The sequence below is a fragment of the Mercenaria mercenaria genome, unplaced genomic scaffold (genome assembly GCF_021730395.1).
Source record: "Mercenaria mercenaria strain notata unplaced genomic scaffold, MADL_Memer_1 contig_991, whole genome shotgun sequence".
Lineage (NCBI taxonomy): Eukaryota > Metazoa > Mollusca > Bivalvia > Venerida > Veneridae > Mercenaria > Mercenaria mercenaria.
The window spans coordinates 12,775-36,538 of record NW_026463911.1 but is presented as its reverse complement, the minus strand read 5'-3'; the positions used below and the strand labels follow the sequence as shown (position 1 = coordinate 36,538).

Genomic DNA, 23,764 nt, shown 5'->3' with positions numbered 1-23,764 from the left:
TTTCAAATTCATAATTGTTGTACAAAATAAAAATATCGGATAAATATCTATCAATTTAATAAATTTGGGGAATGTGCCTTAATGTAAAAACAAAATACAACCATAATAGTGTTTCAATTTAAGATTCATTTTAAGATTTACTTAACAAAACCAACAATGTTCTGATCATTTTATAACACTTCCAAATAGTAAAAAACATAATAGTTTCTCCACTACCCAATCAAGTGCCGATCAAGCGATGAATGAAGCATGCACAGATAAACTTTTACCTGTGACATGCCTGGGGCTAATTTCCAACTACCGGACAAGGTTTTATGGCTCTTTAGCCTGTGTATTGCTGTCAAATCAAGCCAGTTGCGCTGGTGTATAAATTTGTTAATGGGGATGGGGGCGCATAGTAATATAAAATCGTATCTAGCCAGCCAGCTGGGGAGGCCCCTGTTCCCCCCCCCCCCCCCCACCCCCCCCACACACACACCTGGACACGTGCCTGACTTAGATAAGTCTGCTATTCTAAAATTGAGATATTGATGAAGTTATTGTTATTTTTTTTTCTGTAACAATATATTTATACTTCAAGTATACTATGGTAGTAGTATTTGTCAGCAGCACTTATTCAAGTCACGCAAATATGATATTTCTGTTTAGGCACATTATAAAAAACTTAATCCTTACCATGCTAAACTACAATAATGAACTTGTCTATCTTTCAATTTGGACAGTACAATTAATTATGAAAAGGGGTGCACACCCAAAAAAAATACTGGCTGAATGGCAGAGAGTACAGATCATGATCAGTCTGCACGGATGTGCAGGCTGATCATGATCTACACTGATTGCAAAGGAAGAACCAATAGTGTCTAGCATGGTAAGGGTTAAGTATAACTCTTATTTCTATACATATTTTTCTTTAAAGCGACCGGCCGCCAGATCGTTCGGCAACAAAAATACTTTTTAGATATCTTGAAAAAAGCTATATTTCTTATCTTATGAAGGTTCCAAAACTAATTACCGGCAAACGTTAGTGCTTTCAGAATTTTGAAAATATTTAGAAACAAAAGCTTATATTCTAATGTTCATAATATGTGAAAGAAAGCGCGTATAGAGGAAGTATATACGCTTTCTAAATTTTCTAGAAAAAACATTCATATTCTTGAATATTTATTTTATTTACAGACAGTTTCTTGTGCGTAAATATTTCTTTTCTGTACATAGATATCCGTTAGCACGATGTTCCGTGTATTAATAAAGTATTATATACATTTTCGACTTGTTCCCATTTTCACTTAAAGGTGGTCAATCACATTTAATCAACATTTAATGACATTTTTTACTTTTTGTATATTCTGGTAGAGAATTATTTAAGGAACCAAAGACCGATTACATAGAGTTAGATTCCTATTTGAAATGTATATTTTATTAATTTTATAAAATTTTGTAATTACTCCCCTTTAATATGAAAGTATATAAAAAGCTGGGTATTTCTTTTTATTTCGATACATTGTCTAGATTTACATTTGCATTTGATAGACATATCAACTCTTGAACAATCTGAACCAAAATGCAAGTTTAAAAGCTGTGTGTAGCTTCTATGTTTATCAAATGTATACTTACGATAAAATAACTCTATCTTGGTTGGGCAACCAGGATAGGAAAATGAAATTTTAAAAATACCTCCAGTGAAAATCTAATTTGTATTAAGTGTTAAGTGAACATAAATGAGTGTAAATGATCAGATGCTAAAGTTTCGAACAAATCCGTTACATGGCCAAAACCTAATTATCCACCTTTAATTATCGATTTTCTCCCGTGTTACTAGAACAACAACAACAGTTAGTACGGGAATTCGTCTGGTAGCGAATATATCGGATTATTGGTTTTATTGATTTATATGATAGGTAGATCGGTTTCGAGATGTTACTAAAAGTTGGTAATGGGTTTTTCGACCAACATAGAATCAGACCAGCCGAAGGGTATTTGACAGAATTCAATCATGAATGACACAAATATTTAACTAACGAAAGGAAAAGAAAATCCGTTTACACAAAACCATTTCATATGTTATTGAAGTTTGGCGTGCGCACGGGTAATTTCATAACCGAAATTCACCCGTATTTATTTAATTAAACAGAACACAACAGAACAGAACAGAACATTTATTTGACTTAAGTACAAGACTCATCGTCATAACAAACATATTATAATAAATATTAAAGGCGCAAAGGGTGATATATGACATAAATAATAACATTTCACGTGTCACCGCCATACATAATGCAATGAGCAGTATAAAATCACGTTGATTAGAGATAAACATTGATAAAACGTGTCATCTTGTATAATCCAGTACAAATATTTATGACAAATTTTATCAATGTGTGAAATATGATTACCTTTTGAACATAGACCTGTATGATTCAAGAATATTTTTATTTAATTAAATGAGCTGCGCCATGAGAAAACCAACATAGTGCCGCGTTTGTGACCAGCATCCGCGCAGTCTGACCAGGATCCATGCTGTTCGCGGTCAACTTTTCTCCTTTACGGTCAAATCTATCGATTTAAAACCTGGAGCAGTTATTCGCCATTAAAGTTGACACTGCACAGCAAGTACCGTAACTCTGCATTGCCTTTTGCAAGAATAGTGACCTCCTTCGGTCTAGAGAATCACGGCTAGGTTTATAGGACTTAGAAAATCATGGCTAGGTTTATATTTCTTTTTACACAGAAACAAAAATTCAGATGAGCATCTGCATCCGCAAGGCGGTGCTCTTGTTCTGTAAAAGGAGAGTGCAGTAATTCGTTCTATACCTGATTCTACTTTATAGTGTAAGTCTGTATTTTAGTTTATTTTTCTGTTTCATTTAATGGGCGTATGTCATAAATGTTTACAACATTATTGTTCTTTTTACAGGTCATCTAAACGCAAAAACCGGTCATGCGGATAGACATCAAAATGTTGAATTGAACTGGTATTTGAGACTTAAATCTTCAGAATATTATTTCATAAAACTGGTCGATAAATCGAAGTGGAAGTCTTTAGGAATGGCGAGTAAACAGTTGTGTCTCTTTGGAGAAACGATGATACAATATCTATGTCGACATTCAAATGATGCTATTCAAGGTAACACTATACTCAAAGAAGCTGACATTTGGCAGTGTGAGAAAGGAAGTCTACTTTTCCACGACAGGAAAAATGATATTTGCATGTATATTTTGTCGGAAGCAGCTGCAAAACCACGGTCAGGAAACTCTTTGAAATTATGGTGTGGTAGACTATTTTACTGTTTTTTGTCCGCCTTGATGGGACGATATTAAGGTAGAGTTTTATATGAAAATCTACGATAAAGTCTGATGATCTCGAATGTGGAAAAAATAGACTTGATTAAGAAGTTTCCGCTAAGAAATAAAGCCTTTGCGTTGGATCAGCTGCATTTGTTTGCCGTCTTCTGAAGATCTTATCTTTCAGGAATAAATTCGCTGGACCAGCTACGCTGCCTAACTGTGACCTCCATTTCTCTGTCTCTCCTTCCGGTGCGACTCAAACTCCAATGCTGTCGATCTGAAGTCGAAGGCCCTACGACTGAGCTATCATGGCTAACGGATGTAATTTTGTGTAATAGTAGTAGTGAATAAAATAGCGTTTCTAGGCCAATCTGACCTAATTTAACCCTTAATCCTTGGTCCGAACCAACTAATGCTGGACAATTTAAAACCCACAGGTTTCAAACCGACTAAAACGTTTTAAACACATATAATATAATGAGTTTACAGAATAAAATATATTGTTTGAAAGAAAGAAAATTTACCGATAATCTAAATCCTCACTATGTTACAGCAAAAAACGGGAAAAGAATGATAATGGCTACCTGTTCGTCTTGTGGAAAAATGAAATCAAAGTTTGTTAAAAGTACTATCACAGCAGGTAATTTAGATATTCATAAAGCAATGTTACCTTTATTACCTAAGAAAGGTGTAACACTCCCAGGATATAATTATTGCTGACCAGGAAATCCTTTAGATAACGGACCTCCTGTCAACGAACTGGATGCAGTATGTATGGACCATGACTTTTGCTATGACAGCGGTGTAAAAAAGGGTACATGCGACAAAAAAAAATGCTTTCCAACTTAAATAAAACTAAATCAAAAACATTTGGAGAAAAGATTGCAAAACATTTAGTTGTAAAACCTGTAATTAAAACGAAATACAAACATGGGCTGGGACATAAGTCAAAAAACGTGAAAAGGGGGTAGAGTATACCCCCGGAATCACATGGAGCGATGAATTAGCAGAAGAATTACACAAACCAATTAAAAGAAAATTTAGGAAACGAAGAGTGATAGTTAATGATATTGATGATACTTGGTCAGCTGATTTAGTTGACATGCAAGCTTTTTCAAAATACAATAAAGGAGTAAAGTACTTGTTAACCGTTATTGATATATTCAGTAAATATGCTTGGGTTATTCCATTAAAGAATAAAACTGGAGAATCTGTTACCGAAGCATTTAAGGATGTACGAGCGTTTTTTTCAGAATATCCGCCATTTTGAAAAATGTTTCTTCGAATATTGCTTTCTAACAAAAGTTTTGCAAAAAATTAACAGTAAATTATTAAAATATGGCTAATAATGTACCATTTAACAAAATAGATTCTACTTTTTGTGAATGAAAAATTTTCACCCTTATTTTTGGTTGGCATTTGCCTAAATTTGACGTAAGATTTACAATCGGATAGGGGTAAGTAATTTGAAATATGTATGAAAGTAGATCAGGTTTGGTTTTGATATTTTTCTGAATGATACACATAACAATAAGCTATAACTTAAATAAAACTCTTCAAGATAGCACTTTATTTTATCTAGAAAATATAGATTAAATCAAAAAGAATAAAAAAGATCAAAATTCATCAGTTTTTAACAGTTTTTCCTTAATAAATCTCTTAGATGCACGGTGACCCCAATATTTTTTCTGTCCATTTTGAAGCATTTTGTATGTCATTAAAGCTGCAATATATTTTGAAAATCTTACCGTCAGAATTTTTTTGCAGATCTAAAAACATTTTTTCCATTGAAAATAAAGTGGGTGGGGTAATTATGTCACCATGTAAAAATGAAAGAGATTTGTTCGTGACATTTATGCTTATATAATACTGATATCACCTTGTATTCATATTAACATGTAAGACATGAAATCCCTTTAACATTAAATGGGATATTATATGTTTTATAACATACCACCATTTTTACAGTTTTACAAAATTTCAGAAATGCTCAAACACTGGGTGAAGAAAATGCCCTATAAAAATAAAACGAGTTCGGTGACCTGTGTTTTTTCTTCTCTGGTTTGTCTTAGAGACTAATGTTCTTCAAGCTCATAGAGCATGAAAAAATTCTGACCGTTAGAAAATATTCGCTCCTACATCTTTAATAAAATAGTTTCAGAAGATAGAATTCAGGGACGAAAGTCCCCGAAGACTGCAAGGATTCCAACAAATTTATGGGCAGATGAAGGAAAAGAATTTTATAATAAAAAGGTTGAATCATTTTTGAATAAAAATAAAATTAACATGTACCATACATTTAATGAAGGAAAGGCTGTAGTTATTGAAATATTTAATAGAAGTTTAAAAAGAATAATGTGGAAATATTTTACAGCAAATAATACTTATACTTATTTAGATAATTTGCAGGAAATGGTTGATAAATATAACAAAACAAAACTCTAGTATAAAAATGACACCAACTGAAGCTAGTAAAAACTTAAATAAAGGTACTGTTTACTTTAATTTATATGGTAAATTAAAGACACCAAAGAGTAAAGCAAAATTTAAAATTGGTGATCGAGTTCTCTTAAGCAAACTTAAAAGACATTTTGAAAAAGGATATACACCAAACTGGACAGAGGAAATATTTATAATTTATGGAATTAATAATACAAATCCTAGAACATACACTATTAAAGATTTAAATGATGAAATAATTCAAGGTTCATTTTATGAACAAGAACTTTTACCTACTATACAAGAGCTTTTTAGAATAGAAAAAGTTATCAGACGAGACTATAAGAAAAAAACAAGCTTTAGTAAAATGGAAAGGTTACAATGAAAAATTTAATAGTTGGGTTCCGTTTAGTGAATTGGAAGAAATTTAATTTAAAAAATATTAATATTAATATTAATTACAGTTGAATATCGTTACCTCGATATCGGTTAGCTCGATACTCCGGTTGGCACGATGTGTTTTAGTCGGTCCCGATTTTTCCCTATATATTTTAATGTAATTATTTATCATTACCTCGATATGATTTGCTCGATATTTTGTTTAGCTCGATGAGATTTTTCAGTCCCGTCAACTTACCTGTATTTTTTTACACCTGGTTTCGCCGATATCACAGCTTGTAAAAAAATATCCATGTTATTTGTAAGGTGTGAAAATCAACCTACTGTTGTTCGGCGATGTATTAATAATAATCAAGCTAGTTTGTGTGTTTGTTTTGTTTGTTATTTAGTCTTTAATCCAATTTAAATGTCAGGAAGTTTGCATTTAATTCCCAATAATTAGTCTTATAAAACAGCGTGCAAGCGTGCAAGCGAGCAAGCTGTTTTCCAATTTAACAACTAATTTGGATGAACTATTTTTCTGTTTGATGGAGTAAAAATCTGCCATTTAGGATTGAGTAACAATATGCGTAAAATGACTACTCAGCTAGGAACATTACCGCTGCATTCAGACTTCTTTAGGGAAGGAATAAAAATGCTAATGTTTTCACGTATATTTTGAAAATTAAAAAAATTGTATGTATGTACATGTATTTACTATTTAATTAAGCTGTTTTATTTGTCAATAAAATTAAAATCGTATTTACGTTTTATATTATTTCTTTCCCCTTTCAAACCCCCTGGAATACGCATTGGATATAATTACAATATAGACGTCCGACACAAGTACAAAGTAGTCCCAGACAGTCGATATCGTTACGTCGAACTTCGGATACGTCGATGCAATTTTTACAGTCCCTTGAATATCGAGCTAACGGTATTCGACTGTATATAAATGAGTAATAAAAATCTAATTTCTAATAATAATGGAATAGAAACAATAGATCAGTTAATTATTCACTTAACTAAACTAGCTGCTGCTTACAGAAAAAGTTAAAACAAATTGTGGGAGAGTAAGTACTGGGTTATATATTACAGCAGGTATATTTGGTTGCTCAGCTGCATTAGCACTTTTTCCAGCTATTCCTATATTTTTAGCAGTTGCTGGTGCTGTTCCAACAATAATTACCATATTTACTAATAGACTAAAACTTGACGACAAGAAATTTATTTTAAAAGCACATCATCACAAAATAAAACAACTTATAACAAAAGCAAGAATTGGAAAAGTAAATAAAGAAGATCCAAATAAAGTTATTCAGGATATCTTTACAATACTATTAGAAATGCACAAAGAAAAAAATTATTCAACACCTCTTGAAATGCATATGAAGGAATTTAAACTTAACGGATATAAAAGTAAAAAAGAAGAAGAGTTGTATTAAAGGTTAATAAAGATTATTAAAGATTATCAAAGATTATTAAAGATTTATTCTATAAGTATTTTATATAAATGAGAAAAATTATATCAGTTGAAGGTAATATTGCATCAGGAAAAAGTACGTTTTTAGATATTATTAAAGAATATAATCCTAATTTTAATATAATCCCAGAACCAATTTACGAATGGCAAAATGTTATGGACTCTGGTTATAATTCATATAACCTTTTTGAACTTGCTGCTCAAGAACCTTCCAAATATTTATTTCCTTTTCAGCTAACAACTTTAAACAGTCATATAAAAACGATATCTTCTGCTAAACAGTTTGATGGTGTTTCTGTCCTTGAACTTTGTTATTTAACTAACAGTAACGTTTTTACAAAACAACATCACGACAATGGTGTTATAAATGACCCCGAGTGGGCAGTATACAATCTTTTCTTAACTGATCATATTATAAAACCATACAGAAAAAACCCAATTGATGGATTTGTTTATGTTAAAACCGACCCAGAAATATGTCTTAAAAGACTCCAAAAAAAGAAACAGAACGGAAGAAAACAAAGTTGGTTAAGATTATTTAGGAAAACTACACAAATTACACGAAGAATGGTTAAACAGAATGTCTCAAGAAGGTATTCAAATTTTAACAGTTGATAACAATTTAGAAAAAATAACTTTAAAATCTTATTCAAAATATATAGATAATATAAACAAATTTCTCAAATCAATATAATTTCTTTAGGTGCGTTTTTAAAGATTTTTTTTCTATAAGTATATTATATATAAATGGTTAATAGAAAGGTAGATAGAATGATTATGCCAAAATTATCTAGCACTTTAGGAGAAATAATGAATCCAGACAAAAATTCATATAAAAATGTTCTTAAAAGAAGAAATGTTATTAAATCAAAACTTAATCAAATAGTTAGCGATGAATATAAAAATCACGTTATTGATAAATTACAAAATGACATAGATCCTTATCTTTTAAAAAATAATTTATTTGAATGGGACTGTGGTTGTCTATTAACTGAAGAAGAAATTGCCGAAAGGTTATGTGATTGTCCCAGACCAAATAATATTCGAAACAATCCTAAAAATGTTATTGCAACCAATTGGGATACTAATGAAGAAAAAACATATAAAAGCACTTATGCAGCATCCAAAGAACAAAACATTCTGAAAGAGTTTCAAATTATAAAAAAAACATATAAACGATCTTGATTATACTGGAATAAAGTTTCCTGTTACATTAAATCAAATACCTAAAATAGAAGTTTTAAATGAAATATCATTTAATAAATTTGGTTTTGAAGAACCTGCAGGTATTTATCCATTGTACATATCAAAATATCAATACGAAGAACACTGTGACATGTTGCTAATGATAAAATAACTGATGATGATTGTAAATCACCAGGGACCCGGTTCATCATTATGTTTGGATAAAAGATTTTAATAGATTAATGTTTCAAAAAACAAAATATCAACATAAAAAAAACTTCTGTAAAAGCTGTCTGCAACATTTTTCTCAAGAAAGAATATTAAATGAACATATTCCAAATTGTTTAGCTATTAATGGTACCCAAGGCGTAAAAATGCCAAAAGAGGGAAGTAAAGTACAATTTAAAAATTATCATAAAGATTTAGCAGTACTATTTGTAATTTATGCTGATTTTGAATCAATAACTAAAAAAGTTTTAACTGATTTACCATCAACTGAATCTTCATTTACTGAACCATATCAAAAGCATATAGATTGTGGTTACGGCTATAAAGTTGTTTGTTGTTATGATAACAGTTATACTAAACCAACCCAGATTTATAGAGGTCCTAACGCAGTTTATAAGTTTATTGAAAAAATGCTTGAGGAAGAGGAATATTGTAAAGAAATATTTAAAGAACATTTTAAAAAAGATTTGAGAATGTCTAAAAAAGACGAAATTGAATTTAAAAAACAAAAGTTTTGTCATATCTGTGAAAAAGAATATATAGAAGATTCAATCAAAGTACGTGATCATTGTCATATAACAGGAAAATTCAGAGGAAGTGCTCACTCAGAATGTAATATTAATTTTAGACTAACACACAAAATTCCTGTTATTTTTCATGATTTAAGAGGTTATGACGGTCATTTTATTATGCAACAAATAGGAAAATTCAAAAAAGAAATTAATATTATTCCTAACAATATGGAAAGATATATGGCATTTATGATTTCTGACTTGGTCTTTATTGATTCATTCCAGTTTATGTCTCAATCATTGGATAACTTACTAAAAAATATTCCAGAATTTAAATACACATCAACTGAATTTGATAACATTATTGAATTATTAAAGACAAAAGGTGTTTATCCATTTGATTACATGGATTCATTTAAAAATTCAAAGAAACAAAATTACCTTCTAAAGAAGATTTTTATTCAATTTTAAATGAAACACACATATCTAACAACGAATATAAACATGCTAAAAATGTTTGGAATAAATTTAAAATTAAAACAATGGGAGAATATCATGATCTATATTTAAAAACTGACGTATTACTTTTAGCTGATGTATTCGAAAATTTTAGAAAATTATGTTTGGAGTACTACAAATTAGATCCTTGCCATTATTTTAGTAGTCCTGGTTTAGCTTGGGATGCAATGTTAAAAATGACTGGAATTAAGTTAGATTTAATAACTGATATTGATATGTATCTTTTTATTGAAAAGGGACTGAGAGGAGGAATAAGTTATATTTCAAACAGATACAGTAAAGCAAACAATAAATATATGAAAGATTATGATCCTAAACATGACAGCAAATACATTATGTACCTCGACGCCAATAACCTTTACGGTTGGGCCATGGAAACTTTAAATTTATATCCGAAAAACAATTCAAGAAATAAATTGCAAAAGGTAAAAGTAACTTTATAGTTGAATGTGATCTTGAATATCCAAAATAATTACATACTGTACATAATGATTATCCTTTAGCTTCTGAAAAAATTAAAATACCAGACGAATGGCTTTCCAATTATAGTAAAAATATTAAAACAGAATTTGAAATAGGAAAAAGTAATGTAAAAAAATAGTTCCAACTTTAATGAAAAAACACAATTATGTAGTTCATTATAAAAATCTTGAACAATATACACAATTAGGGTTAAAAGTAACAAAAATACACAAAATATTAACTTTTGACGAAAGTCCTTGGTTAAAAAAATATATTGATTTTAATACTCAAAAAAGATCAAAAGCAAAAAATTCATTTGAAAAGGACTTTTTTAGGTTGATGAACAACTCTGTATTCGGTAAGACGATGGAGAATTTACGCAAGAGGGTTAATATTAAATTAACTCATGATGAAAACCTTTTATTAAAATATATAGCAAAACCTTCATTTGTTAGTTCAACGATGTTTAACAAGAATTTGTTTGGTATTCATAGAATAAAAGAAAGTTTGTTATTAAACAGACCTTGTTATGTTGGAATGTGCATTCTAGATTTATCAAAATATTTTATGTATGTTTTTCATTATAATTATATTAAGGAAAAGTACGAGGGTAATTGTAAATTACTATTCACTGACACTGATTCATTATGTTATGAAATAAAAACCAAAGATGCATATGAGGATTTTTATAAGAAAAAAGATTTATTTGATAATAGTGATTACGATAGTAATTCAAAATTTTATTTCGACAATAAGAAAAAAGTAATTGGAAAATTTAAAGATGAAGCTGCCGGCATTCCCATTGTTGAATTTGTTGGATTAAGAAGTAAAATGTATTCATATTTATTAGAAAACGAAGTTAATATTAAAAAATGTAAAGGAATTAAAAAACTTGTTGTTAAGAAAACAATAGTTCATAAAAATTACAAAGATACTTTGTTTAATTCAACCCAAACCAATCACACTTTTAAAGTTATTCGTTCTGATAAGCATAATCTTTCCAGCTATGTTATAAATAAAACATATTTATCATGTTATGACGATAAAAGATATATTCTTGATAATGGTATTGATTTATTAGCTTATTCTTAAATTAATTCTTCAAGTAATTCTTAAATTAACTCTTAAATTATAGAACCATAAATGGTTAACTGAATATTCATAACGTTTAAAGAATTAATATAAATAACATCATTAATTTTAAATTTATTAGCATAATTAATAGAAATAGATTCATTTTTTCTGTTATTTTTTACATTATAACTTTGAAGAATTACATTTTCTTTATTTTTTAGTTGTAATTTAGCTTCTCCTTTATCTAATTTAATTGCATCAACAAGAAAAATTAAAATGCAATTAAAATTAATTCTTACATTATTACCATTTTGAACTAAACCAGGACTAGCATTTACAGTTTTCCATTGAAATAATCCACTACCGGTATCTTGAGTATAACATGTTAGAAACAATGGAGGTTTTCTTATTATTTGTTTTTCTATTTTATTTACTTTTTCATTTATATTATTAAATATTCCCATTATATTAATTATTCCAGATAAATAAAAACACAGTAATTAAATAAAGTTTTAATTAAAGTTGTAATCCAAAAATTTGCTTTCTTTATAATTTATATATTCCTCCAAAAGTTTGCTTTCTTTATAATTTATATATTCCTCCAATATGTAGAATTTGACATAACTATCCGACATAAGAACAAATGGTATTTCTGTAGATGATGAATCGTCATAAGGATGAATGTCAAACATTGTCCTTTCTGTTAAATAAACTTTTTTTTTTCTGATACATACATACACTGCCCGCTTCGGTCCCACTATCATCGATCTTGGATGTTATATTTACACTCCCACCAGGAAATGTACCTGTAAAACCCTCTTGCCACCGCCTAAAAAGAAAATGTGATATTTTGCATTTTGTCGACTGGTGGGACGCCACTATAAAACACCTGATATCTATTATATAAATTCCGACTTTTTTTACTGAGGACACATTTTTAATAGCACATCCGGTACAGCTAGTTTATATTCTTGGTTTGTGTTTATAAAATCTGTATAATCTACGATATTTCCAGATACCAAATTAAATGCACTAAAATAGCCCGCACCACTATTAGTTATATTATCATATAATGAATATATCCAGACACCGTGGCGATCAAAATACTTTTTCAATTTTATGTATCAATATGCTACTACAATGGATTCTCCTTCATTATAACCGCTGTTATATTCAAAAAGAAACACTTCACGTCTTACTTTCTGTAGTTCTTTTTCCAATTTTTCTCTATCTTTTCTATCTTTCCTTTTAAGTTTAAGAATTATTTCAGCTAAATCATCATATCGTTTTGTTGTAGCAACTTCAGAAGCAGATAAATTGTCAACAACACCCTTTGTTCTAGCTAATTGTGTTTCTTGTTTTAGAAAAGCATTTTTTACTTTTGTAATTTCTTGGGTATTAGTAGAAATTTCTTGAGTATTAGCAGTAATTGATTCTCCTTGTTTAGCTGATATTTCAACTACAGAGTCCTGTTCATTTTTATGTTTTTCAACTTTATTATTAAATTCGCTGATATCTTTTTCTAACATTTCTGTAAGTGTACTTAATTCCGCGTACTTTAAATTGTGGCGTGTGTCAACAGTACTAATCAAGTTCCGAAGTTGTTTCTTAAATTTTTCTAGCTGATCATTAATTGTGTTAATTGCTTTAGCATTAGCAGTAATTGATTCTCCTTGTTTAACTGATTTTTCAACTACAAAGTCCAGTTCATTTTTATGTTTTTCAACTTTAGCATTAAATTCATTAATATCTTTTTGTACTTTTTTTTGTAATATTACTTAAGTCTGCATACTTTAAATTATGACGGTTGTCAACAGTACTAATCCAAATTCGAATTTGTTTTTTAAAGTCATCTATTTTAGAATTGAGCTCTTTTTTTAAAGGTTATCTAATGCTGTGTCATGGTCATCACCTCTTTGTGAAGCTGCCTTTTCCAGTTCAGATTTATATTCTGCAAGTTTATTTGAAAATGTATCAAGTAAATCTTGATTCCCTTTTACCATTTCAGTATTTAGTTTATTTACTTCTGTTTTGATTTCTAACTGATACATATTTTGTAACTTTTTCTCAGCTTCATTAATCTTGTCTTTTAGTTCTTCATGTTTAATCATACTATCTTTTAATTCCATATGTTGCTTGTGTAAAATGTTTAAATTGACTCTAAATACATCTTTTATGTTGTCATCTGTCAAATCAGATTTCTCTTCAGGTTTTTAACAGAATCAACTATAGCTTTCATTTCTATTCCGAGTTTACCTTGTAATTGAACTATTAATAATGAATTGTTTTTTAAGTCTTTTGTTAAATCTTCAATATTCTTTACTTCTTCTTCTAATGTCTGTTTTATAGATTTGATGTCTTCAAGATTATAGTCATCTATTACACTTTAAACTTTTTTATACATAAACCGTCTTGAAACTGCATCGTTGGGTTTATCTGGATCTCCTAGGTTGATTATTTCATTACCTCCCATATCTAATGATCTGTTCATTGTGTTATCAAGTTCCTTATTTTTGTGAAGATACGATTCCGTTTCCTTTTTAAGTTTTTTGAATTGTTTTTTAGTAGCATACTCAATTAAATCAATATCAAATTTAACTTTACTTATACTGTCAGGTTCACTTATTTGTTCTATATTATTAAAAACTCCCATTATATATTACCAGTAAAGTTTTTTCTAAAAAACTTCCTTGGTTTGTCAATATATAAGAAATCATATTTTTGATTTTGTTGCATTAGCAAAAGATTTAGAGTTAATATTTTGTTCATTACAAATCATATCATTTCCTCGTTTACCTGGACTTTCAAATAAAAAATAATGTGAACAGTTAATTCGGATATCTTTTGGTGTTTTATAGTAAGACTGACTTAAATAAATAACACAACAGTTTTTGTGACGTCCTTGAATAAAGTATTTTGTTATTTCATTCTGAACCTTTTTATCTTCACATACAAAATCATTAAATATTACTACTTTTTGTTTTTCTGATTCAAGATTCTCACAAGGTTCAATTTGGTTGGAATCGGCCGAATATTCAAGTATTTCATTTGGATCTACTTTAAATTTTTTTGCAATTTGACTTAATTGGTTAATTAAATCTTGATATTTAGATTGTTCTAGGTTTTTAGCATACAAGTATAATTTATCATAATATTTAAGAGGTTTTCGAAGTATATGCATTAATGTATTTGTTTTTCCAGATCCAGAAGGTCCACATATTAACATTCTAAAACATGAATCTGGCATATAAGGATAATGTTGTTTAAAGTTATTAGATTTATCACTTTTTGTATCATAATTTGGAATTTCTATTTATATATAATAATACATTATCTTACATTATATTACATTATTTTACATTATTTTACATTATCTTATATTATCTTACGTTATTATATAAATGTAATCAAAACTTAATGAAATAAGAATAAGAAAAAACTTAGTCGGGCAAAAGATGAGAGCTCTTAGAGAAGAAATAATGAGAGAAAAAATTAAGAAAGCTACAAATCGGGATATGTACACTGAAATTTATAAACCAATTACTGAAGGAATAGAAAGTCAAAAAGAAAAATTATCAAGTCAAGTAAAAGCATTACCTGGAATAAAACAACAATTAGAGTCACTTGGTGATGAAATGAAAGACATACAAGCATACCAGGGTTTACCACAGCTATTTTAAGAACCACAACCAATTACAGGGTCTCCTGGAAAAGTTGAAAAATCTTAAAGACAACAAGAATATATACCAATAGATTGGGGGGATGAACCTGTTAGATGGATACCAGGAGATAAATTGAAAGAATTAGAAGATTATGGAAGAGAAAAGATGGGAATAACTGAAACATCTGATGATACAACTGAAAAATCAGAAGAATTGGGAGTAAGACCAAAAGAATTTACAGTTGATTTTAATAAAGAAATTGATTTAACACTTTTAGGTGAAAAATATAATACACCACAAGAAGTGTTTGATTTTTTTCACAGCAAATCTAAAGATCAAGATGAAAAAATGACTAGAGAAGAAGTAGAAAATATCATAGAAAAGGCATCAAAGGATATTAAACAATTGGGTAATGAATCTGGTGCAATAACTAGAAAGAAAAACAAAACAGACCTTGATCTAAAGCAAAAGGAAGCAATTATAGCTGAGTCGAATAATATAAGAAAATATAGAGAAACTGTTAGAAATATTCTAAAATCTGGAAAATATATGGGAAAAGGAATAAGATATCATAACCCATATAAAGTTTCACCAAATGGTCAATATGGAAATTTAATTATTGATCTTAATAAACTTTATGGTCAAAACAAATTAATTGCTAAAGATAGAATAACTGGAAAAGAAGTAATAAACACTAAAGTAGATAATGATTTGATTGATTTGATTAATAAAAGATATAACAATAATAAAAAAAATTCAATTCATTCTAGAAAAATGTTTAAAGAATTAACAGAAAAATCAGGATTACCTATCAATAAAAGATCTATGAAGTTTAAAAAAGTAATTAGAGGACAAGGTTATGACGTTTGTCCATGTAATCCGGAAGAATTGGTTAATGACTTGGAGTTAATTTGTGGTTCAATTAATGCTGGAAATAATAATGAAGAACTAAAAAATGAAGGTATTAGAATAATTGATGAACTATTAAAAATGAATTCACTCTTACCAAAAGAACATGAAATGTTATATAAAAATTATTTTTCTTGTATTTAAAATTTAATTATATATAAATGGAACAAAAAATAGTATTAAGTTCTGAAACAGTTAAAGATAATATCAAAAATACTCCGAGTGATTTTACAATCAGATTTAGTCGTTCTTTAATTTTAGATAAAAATAAAACTTATGTAGTTGGTTTGGATAGTATTAACACTATGACCTACTCTTGGCATAATATTAGTGATGAATATGACAATAAAAAAATTCGTTATAATAATGGTAAGGGTAAGGACTGGAAAGATATCATATTTACAAATGGTTTTTACAGTTACACAGATATTAATAATTATATTAGGGAAACATTAATAAGTAATGGTGATTATGAATTTGATAAATCAGACATTGCTCCAATAAGTTTGGAATTTGATTTAAGTAGTTTTAAGATTTTGTTTTCAATTAAAGATAATTTTATGTTGGATTTAGAAAAATCAGATTTTCATACATTGCTTGGATTTGAGAAAAAATTTGTAAACAAAACTAAATGGTGAACTACAACACCAAATATAACTAACTCTGTGGATACAATTTACATTCATTGTGATCTTATTGATAATTCACTTGTTGATGGTAATTTCAGTGATATTATTTATGCTTTGAGTACTGCAGATTTAACAAGAGCTTATCCATTTACAAAAGAACCACAAAGAGTTGGATATTCTGAAATTAATAAATATATTATAAATTCAATTAGAATATATATTACAGATGCATTTGGTAGAATAATTAATTTTAATGAGGTTGAAACAAGTTTTACACTTATTTTAAAAGAAATATAAATTTTAGTTTTATATAATGTACAAAAAAGTTTATGACAAAAATAAAGGAATATTTATTTATGTTGATGCTCAGACCGAAGAAGAAATTATACGCGGAACAGGTATCTTTGACACTTTAACGGAATTGTTTTCAAGTGGAGTTGCATCTTCAATTAGCACAGCTGGAAAAAAAGCTTTGGAAACAGCAGGAAAAGCAGCCATTGAAAGTGGAACAAAAAAGGTTGGAACAGAAGTTGGAAATTTAGCTGCTAATAAAATTGTTGAAAAATTTAAAAAGAAACCTGCTCCGGCAGTTGGTAATTTAATTGCCAAGGAATTACAAGAAAAGAATAACAGTAAAAATAATAATAAAAATAATAATGATAATGAGGAGGATACTGATATAAACTTAAATAGAATATTGTCAGGATCTGGAACTTCAACTCAGCTTAAACGTATTAACAGATTAATTGATAAAAAATAAAATAATATATAATATATACATGTTTAGAACAAAACAATATTGTGAAAGATATGAATGAACTCCTATTCAGTTAGATACAGCTTTAATATCTGTCTTGGGAAATAATGTTAAGCAACAAAAAAACGGGTATCACTTTACAATTAATGATAGAAGCTCATATTTTGATTGGTTTAATGCTTATTTTGAAGTAAGTTTTAAAGTGAATAAGCTTGCTAACGGTAATAATTATGCTGATGGAGATCAAATTGCTCTAATTAATAGTGCAGCTTCAATAATTGATCAGTTAGTGGTTAAACAAAATGGAAAAATTGTATATGATTGTAATAATTTATACAAGGTAATAAATGTAAAAAAATGAGTTGAACTATCCAATGATTATGCAAAAACAACTGGAACAAATGAATTTATTTATTTAGATACTACTGATGTTGCTGAAAGTAGAAAAGAGAATGACAATTATAATAGTGGTTTTGCTTCTAGGAAGTTATCAATTCAAGGTGGTAATGAGGTAAATGCTAAAATTCCATTAAATAATTATTCATTTTTTCAGGGATTAGAAACTAATATTATACCTCCAAGTCAAATTCAAATAACACTGCAGCTGACAGATGATGATGAATTAATTTTTTGAGCTAATGGTGCTGATGCTGGTAGAGTAATTGTAACACAATTAATTCTATGGGTTCCACGTTTGATTTTTAATGAATTTGGACTTAATCTAATTGCTGAAAGACATACAAAAGCAATGTGGTTATACCTTCGGTAAATGGTGACACAAACAATTGATACACAACAAAATAATATAAACTTTAGAATAACAGCTGGTATAACAAAACCACAACATGTATTTGTTTATTTACAACGACCTGATAAAAGTAATTCACAAGAACATAACCCACATTTATTAGATACATTTAAAGTTAATGCAGCAAATAAAAATTGCACTTTGAGCTCTTTTCGTCTTGAAGTTGTTAATGGTGTTTTTTATCCAGAAACAGAATCACAAGTATATCAAGAATATACGATGATGTAATTAATTATTATTATAAACAAAATAATAAGACTACTGAAATTCTGCTAAATATATTAAACTTTTATAGTTTATTTGGAATTGTTCATTTTAACTTGGAATATGAAAAGGATGTAATAGCAGAAGATCCTAAGCATATTACATTAACAGCTAAATTAAATATTCCACCGGCAGCTAATATTCGTGTTTACGCAATTGTATTGTATGAAGAAACAGTTGAAATAAATACTATTGGAAATGAACTTGTTATTGTTTAAAACTAAATTAAATATAAATTATATAAAATGACATCAAATTATATTGAATATAAAGTTAACCTAACAGATGGACAAAAGAAAAATTTAGCACAAGCTTATAATAATAGAATTCCACATACTTTTAGATTAAAACATGAACAATTACACGGAAACTTCGCTTTACTATTAACAAAAACACAAATTAATCAAATTAAAAAAGCTGTTGCAAATAAGAAGGGATTAGAAATTAAAATTTCAAAAAAAACAAATGTCCAGTCAAGGTCAAAATGGTAGATTTTTAGGAGCTTTGGCTGGTTTGTTAGGAAATACAATTCTTCCAATGGCAGCGAAAATAGTTCCAAAAATATTAGCCCCACTAGGCATCGGCGCTTTGTCTGGGCTTGCCAGTACTGGTGTTAGTAAAATACTTGGAAATGGTATGATTTCAGTAGCTAATGATAAGAAAAATGTTATATCACCATATCTGACACCTAATCAAAGAAAGCAACTAGTAGGATCTGGGGTGATTAAATTAACACAAAAACAAAAACAAGACGGCGGGTTTTTAGGTATGTTAGCTGCTAGTCTAGGGATACCTTTGATTACATCTTTGTTAAGTGGTAAGGGACATGGCCAGAGTATACAGATTGATTCTCAACGAAGACCGTACAGACGAATTCCTATAGTAAAAAAAATATATATAAACAAACCTATTTCTAACTTTGAAATTGAACAATGGGTAAAACAATTAAAAATTAAAAACTTTCGGGGTGTATTTAGTAGAAATAATTTACTAAAATTAAAAGTAAAGGACGAGTGTGGAATAATCAATTTAGATGACTCTGTTGGGTCTAGAACACATTGGGTTTGTTACTTAAATGATATGTACTTTGATTCATTTGGACTTCCTCCGCCGGAAGAAGTAATTAAGTATATACCTGGAATCAAGTATAACAACATACAATATCAAGACAAAACAAGTACACTCTGTTGTTATTATTGTTTATTTTTCATAAAAATGTTACAAGATAAAATACCGTTGTATGATTTATTCTATAAAATACTAAAAGTTAACAATCAAAGAGTAAATGAACAAACAATTATAAATTATTTTAATAAAATGAGTTAAAATGTATTAAAATGTATCAAGAACGTAATATTCTTTACTACTAACAAAAATGTACCATAAACGTTATATTCCATACTACTCCCAAAAGCGTATACGGAAGTGACGTGCGTTTACACTGTAAACGTTACTAAAGATAGAAGTATAGATATATAAAAATAAACTTGAGCGGAAGTGGCGTGCGTTTACAGTGTAAACGTTACTATAAATAAAAGTATAGATATATAGAAATTCCACTAATGTTAAAAATAAAATTGAACATGGTATACGGAAGTGACGTGCGTTTACAGTGTAAACGTTACTATAAATAAAAGTATAGATATATAGAAATTCCACTAATGTTAAAAATAAAATTGAACATGGTATACGGAAGTGACGTGCGTTTACAGTGTAAACGTTACTATAAATAAAAGTATAGATATATAGAATTCCACTAATGTTAAAAATAAAATTGAACATGGTATACGGAAGTGACGTGCGTTTACAGTGTAAACGTTACTATAAATAAATGTGAACATTGTACATGAAAATTCCACTAATGTTAAAAATAAACTTGAACGGAAGTGACGTGCGTTTACAGTGTAAACGTTACTATAAATAAATGTGAACATTATACATGGAATCGTTACATAGATTTCTACTGTTAAAACCTGATTTTGTTACCAGTTCAACTCTGTACATATTTCTTCGATTAATTTCCTATTTTTGATTAAATTTCCAGTGTTTAAAGCACACTTCAATAAATTCTTATGTTTCTCAATAAATTCATTAACTAAAGCCAGGTTTCGACAGTAGGAATCTGTGTAATGTACACCTCTGAGATGAAAATAAAGTCCCAGATCACAATCCTTTGGGCAAACTGATTTTAAATTTTTAATAATAAATCCAATCTGATGTGTACAATAAACAATATTCCGTTTGTTTCTGTATATCTGCTTGTCTAAGTTTCTAATGCTTTCAATACATTTGTCCTCGCTTGAAATATCCACATTAAAATTTTCTAAAACCTCCTCTTGTCCGAATGATTTAGTAATTTCTTCTTTAAGCTTTTCTTTTAACGTACTCCTTGTTTGTTGCTTTTGTTGGCTTACATGTATCAACCAATTTCTTGTAATATTTTGAACTTAATGTTGTAGTCCATTCTTGACATACAAAATCGTCTTTGTAATTATCTTTTAAATGGGTTGTTAATTCCGTCAAATCGTGTAACAGGTCTGCTGTTGTATTTTTATCCCTAAAAAGAAACACAATCTAAAGAATTACATAAGTATAAGCAGGTAAAAATAAATTTATCTCTAAGAAACACAAAATAATATTTCTAAAGTTAGTGAATGAGATCCGTCAAAGATTTGCTAAAGCTTGAACATAGTGGCGTAAATGTGTTTTAAAAAGTAACTTACATTGTAATCGTTTTCCTTGTTTCTGTTCTATCGTTGTATGTATTATAAGTCAGCAATATAAAGTAGCAAAGAATGTTCTGGTGTTAATCAGTTAGGTTTGTGTTGCAAAATACGACCATTTTTCAGAAAATATCACGTAAATCCCATATAACATTTTCAGATAATACATCAGTTATTTATAACCAGATTTTCCGAAAATACGATAAAACGAAAGTAAAGGAAATATGTCAGTTATTTATAACCAGGTTTTCCGAAAATACAAGAAAACGAAAGTAAAGTAAATATGTCAGTTATTTATAACCGGGTTTTCCGAAAATACGGGAAAACGAAAGTAAAGTTAAAACCTGTGGATTTTAAATTGTCCGGCATTAGTTGGTTCGGACCAAGGATTAAATGTTAAATTAGGTCAGATTGGCCTAGAAACGCTATTTTATTCACTACTCATAGTAGAGCGATGTTAAAATAAGTGTTCATCACGTTGAATCGACAACGGCCGCATACTAACGTTTTCTACAAAGCTAAGCTTGTTTAAATTAAAATTCGTTTACAATTCATGTGCGGACGACAATTCATATTGGAAGACGAATACACTGCTTATCACTTTGAGCTGATACCAACGCGAAGGTAACCACAGGGACAGTTTACTGAGGTATTGACACACTAAATAGCTGTAGGCTCTTCTTTTATTTATATGAAACAGAGGAACTTCCAGTGGCTGCAGCGCACACTGAGTAAAGCACACACCGGGTCCATTTGAAAAGACTGTGACTTAGTTACCTTATCTTGAGAATGTTGTCAGTGCAGTATACAAATCGAAAGAATGACTTATTTTCCATGACAAGTTAAGATTTTTTACGACGAAAACGCTACCAACATTTCAGGGATAGATCTGTTAAATAATTTCAACCAAAACAATACATCAAAAGAAAGGAATGTATTTCTACAGAGCCGAAACAGCGATCTATTTGAATCTGTTATTTTCTACCTTTTTTCTCGCCATTTTCTTATTTGTTAATGTCTGTATATACCCTAAGAGTTGCAAGTCGGCACGTTTGAAACATAGTTTTGCAATGTAGAATTTCATTGAACATTTTTCTTTAAAAAAAAAAAAACGAAGGAAATTCAGTTATTAAAAAAGATAAGATCGTATGCTTAATTTATTGTACGACCGATTTTGCCTTGATTTCTTTTTAATGTGTCATTCATAAAAGTTCGAAAATTTCCGATGGTATAAAATCAATAGATTGTCAGTTTTCAGTTAAACATAAGTTTGTTTGTTGGTTTGTTTTGAGCTTAGCGTTTTAGAAACTGTGTTTCAGTTATGTAATGACAGACAGTTAACCTAACCGGTGTTCATTGATTTACAAACCTGATCTCCACAAGTACTTGCTAACTTCCCCACATAAATCAGAGGTGCAGGACAATGATTTCAGGTACAGTGCATTTTATCAGATCGCCACGGAGAGCACACGCCTCGCACAATCGAACTCACGACTCCGCGATACCTAGATCTGCGTTCTCCCTATTTGGGCTAAGCGGGCGGACCTAAAACAAATAAATAGCTGGATTCTAAAAAATCAATAGTTTCATTGTCGCAGCTAAATACACTGAATGATAGATATAACTGCACAAGACAAATACTTTTTTTAAACTTCTATAACTGAAAAACGCATCATCGTAGAAGTTGTTTATTACGGAAGTATAAAACTAATTCATTATTTAACAATGTTTTGTGGTGTTAAGGTACATCGACTTTTATCACATGTCGTGTTTAAAAGATATCAATGTAGCTGCACTGGTTTTATTTTACTTGTTATTGTGTTCTGTACCGATATGATATATTTCATTGTACCAATAAAGCTGAATATTTCAAGTTGAGATATCGCTTTCTGTCTATCTATTTGATATTCAGTCACATTTTCAATACCTAAGTTGAAGTCCTAATGGTACAGCCGAACTTTCATTGAAACTTAAAATGCACACAGATAGCGCTGAGACGAAATGCCTCGTACAAGAAACTGAAATCTTGTGTTGTAGTATTCAGATTATTTCCATTTATGTAGCTATTTTTTTGTCCAAAAATACTAAGAACATCTCGGACAACGTAACTTTTATCAAATTTATGAGATAGAGAGCAGTACAGAAGAACAGTAACCTCGTTGAAACCATTTAAAATCATCTCCCTTTTGTACTTTGTTTTTGCGTTGCCCGTCCGGCTGTCCATCTAGGTGCTTATAATGCGGGAAGTATTTAAGCTAGAATCGCCACATTTAACATAATTAAAATTTGCTCACATATTATCCCATTTGACTCAGTAAATGCAGAATTTGTGTTCTTGATTTGTTCAATAAACACGAAAATGCTTAAAATGCAAAAAGTATTTAAGTTAAAATCATCAGATGTCATATAATGATATTTTAGCATAGTGCAACTACACATTTGCGGAT

At 29.3% G+C, this 23,764-nt stretch overlaps 1 long non-coding RNA gene across 2 annotated transcripts in view; it reads left to right on the top strand.

The window, feature by feature from the left end:
* LOC128555061 (uncharacterized) overlaps positions 1 to 23,195 on the top strand; it is a 30,232-nt gene extending 7,037 nt beyond the window's left edge. Inside the window, exons 1-3 of one of the 2 annotated variants that reach the window (XR_008369777.1) lie at positions 641 to 868; positions 2,915 to 3,628; positions 21,770 to 23,195. This is a non-coding gene — a long non-coding RNA (uncharacterized LOC128555061). Of the gene's footprint in view, positions 1 to 640; positions 869 to 2,914; positions 3,629 to 21,769 lie in introns of those variants that run through there. The other variant, XR_008369776.1, reaches the window with a different exon arrangement.
* The last annotated feature ends 569 nt before the right edge of the window (positions 23,196 to 23,764 follow it).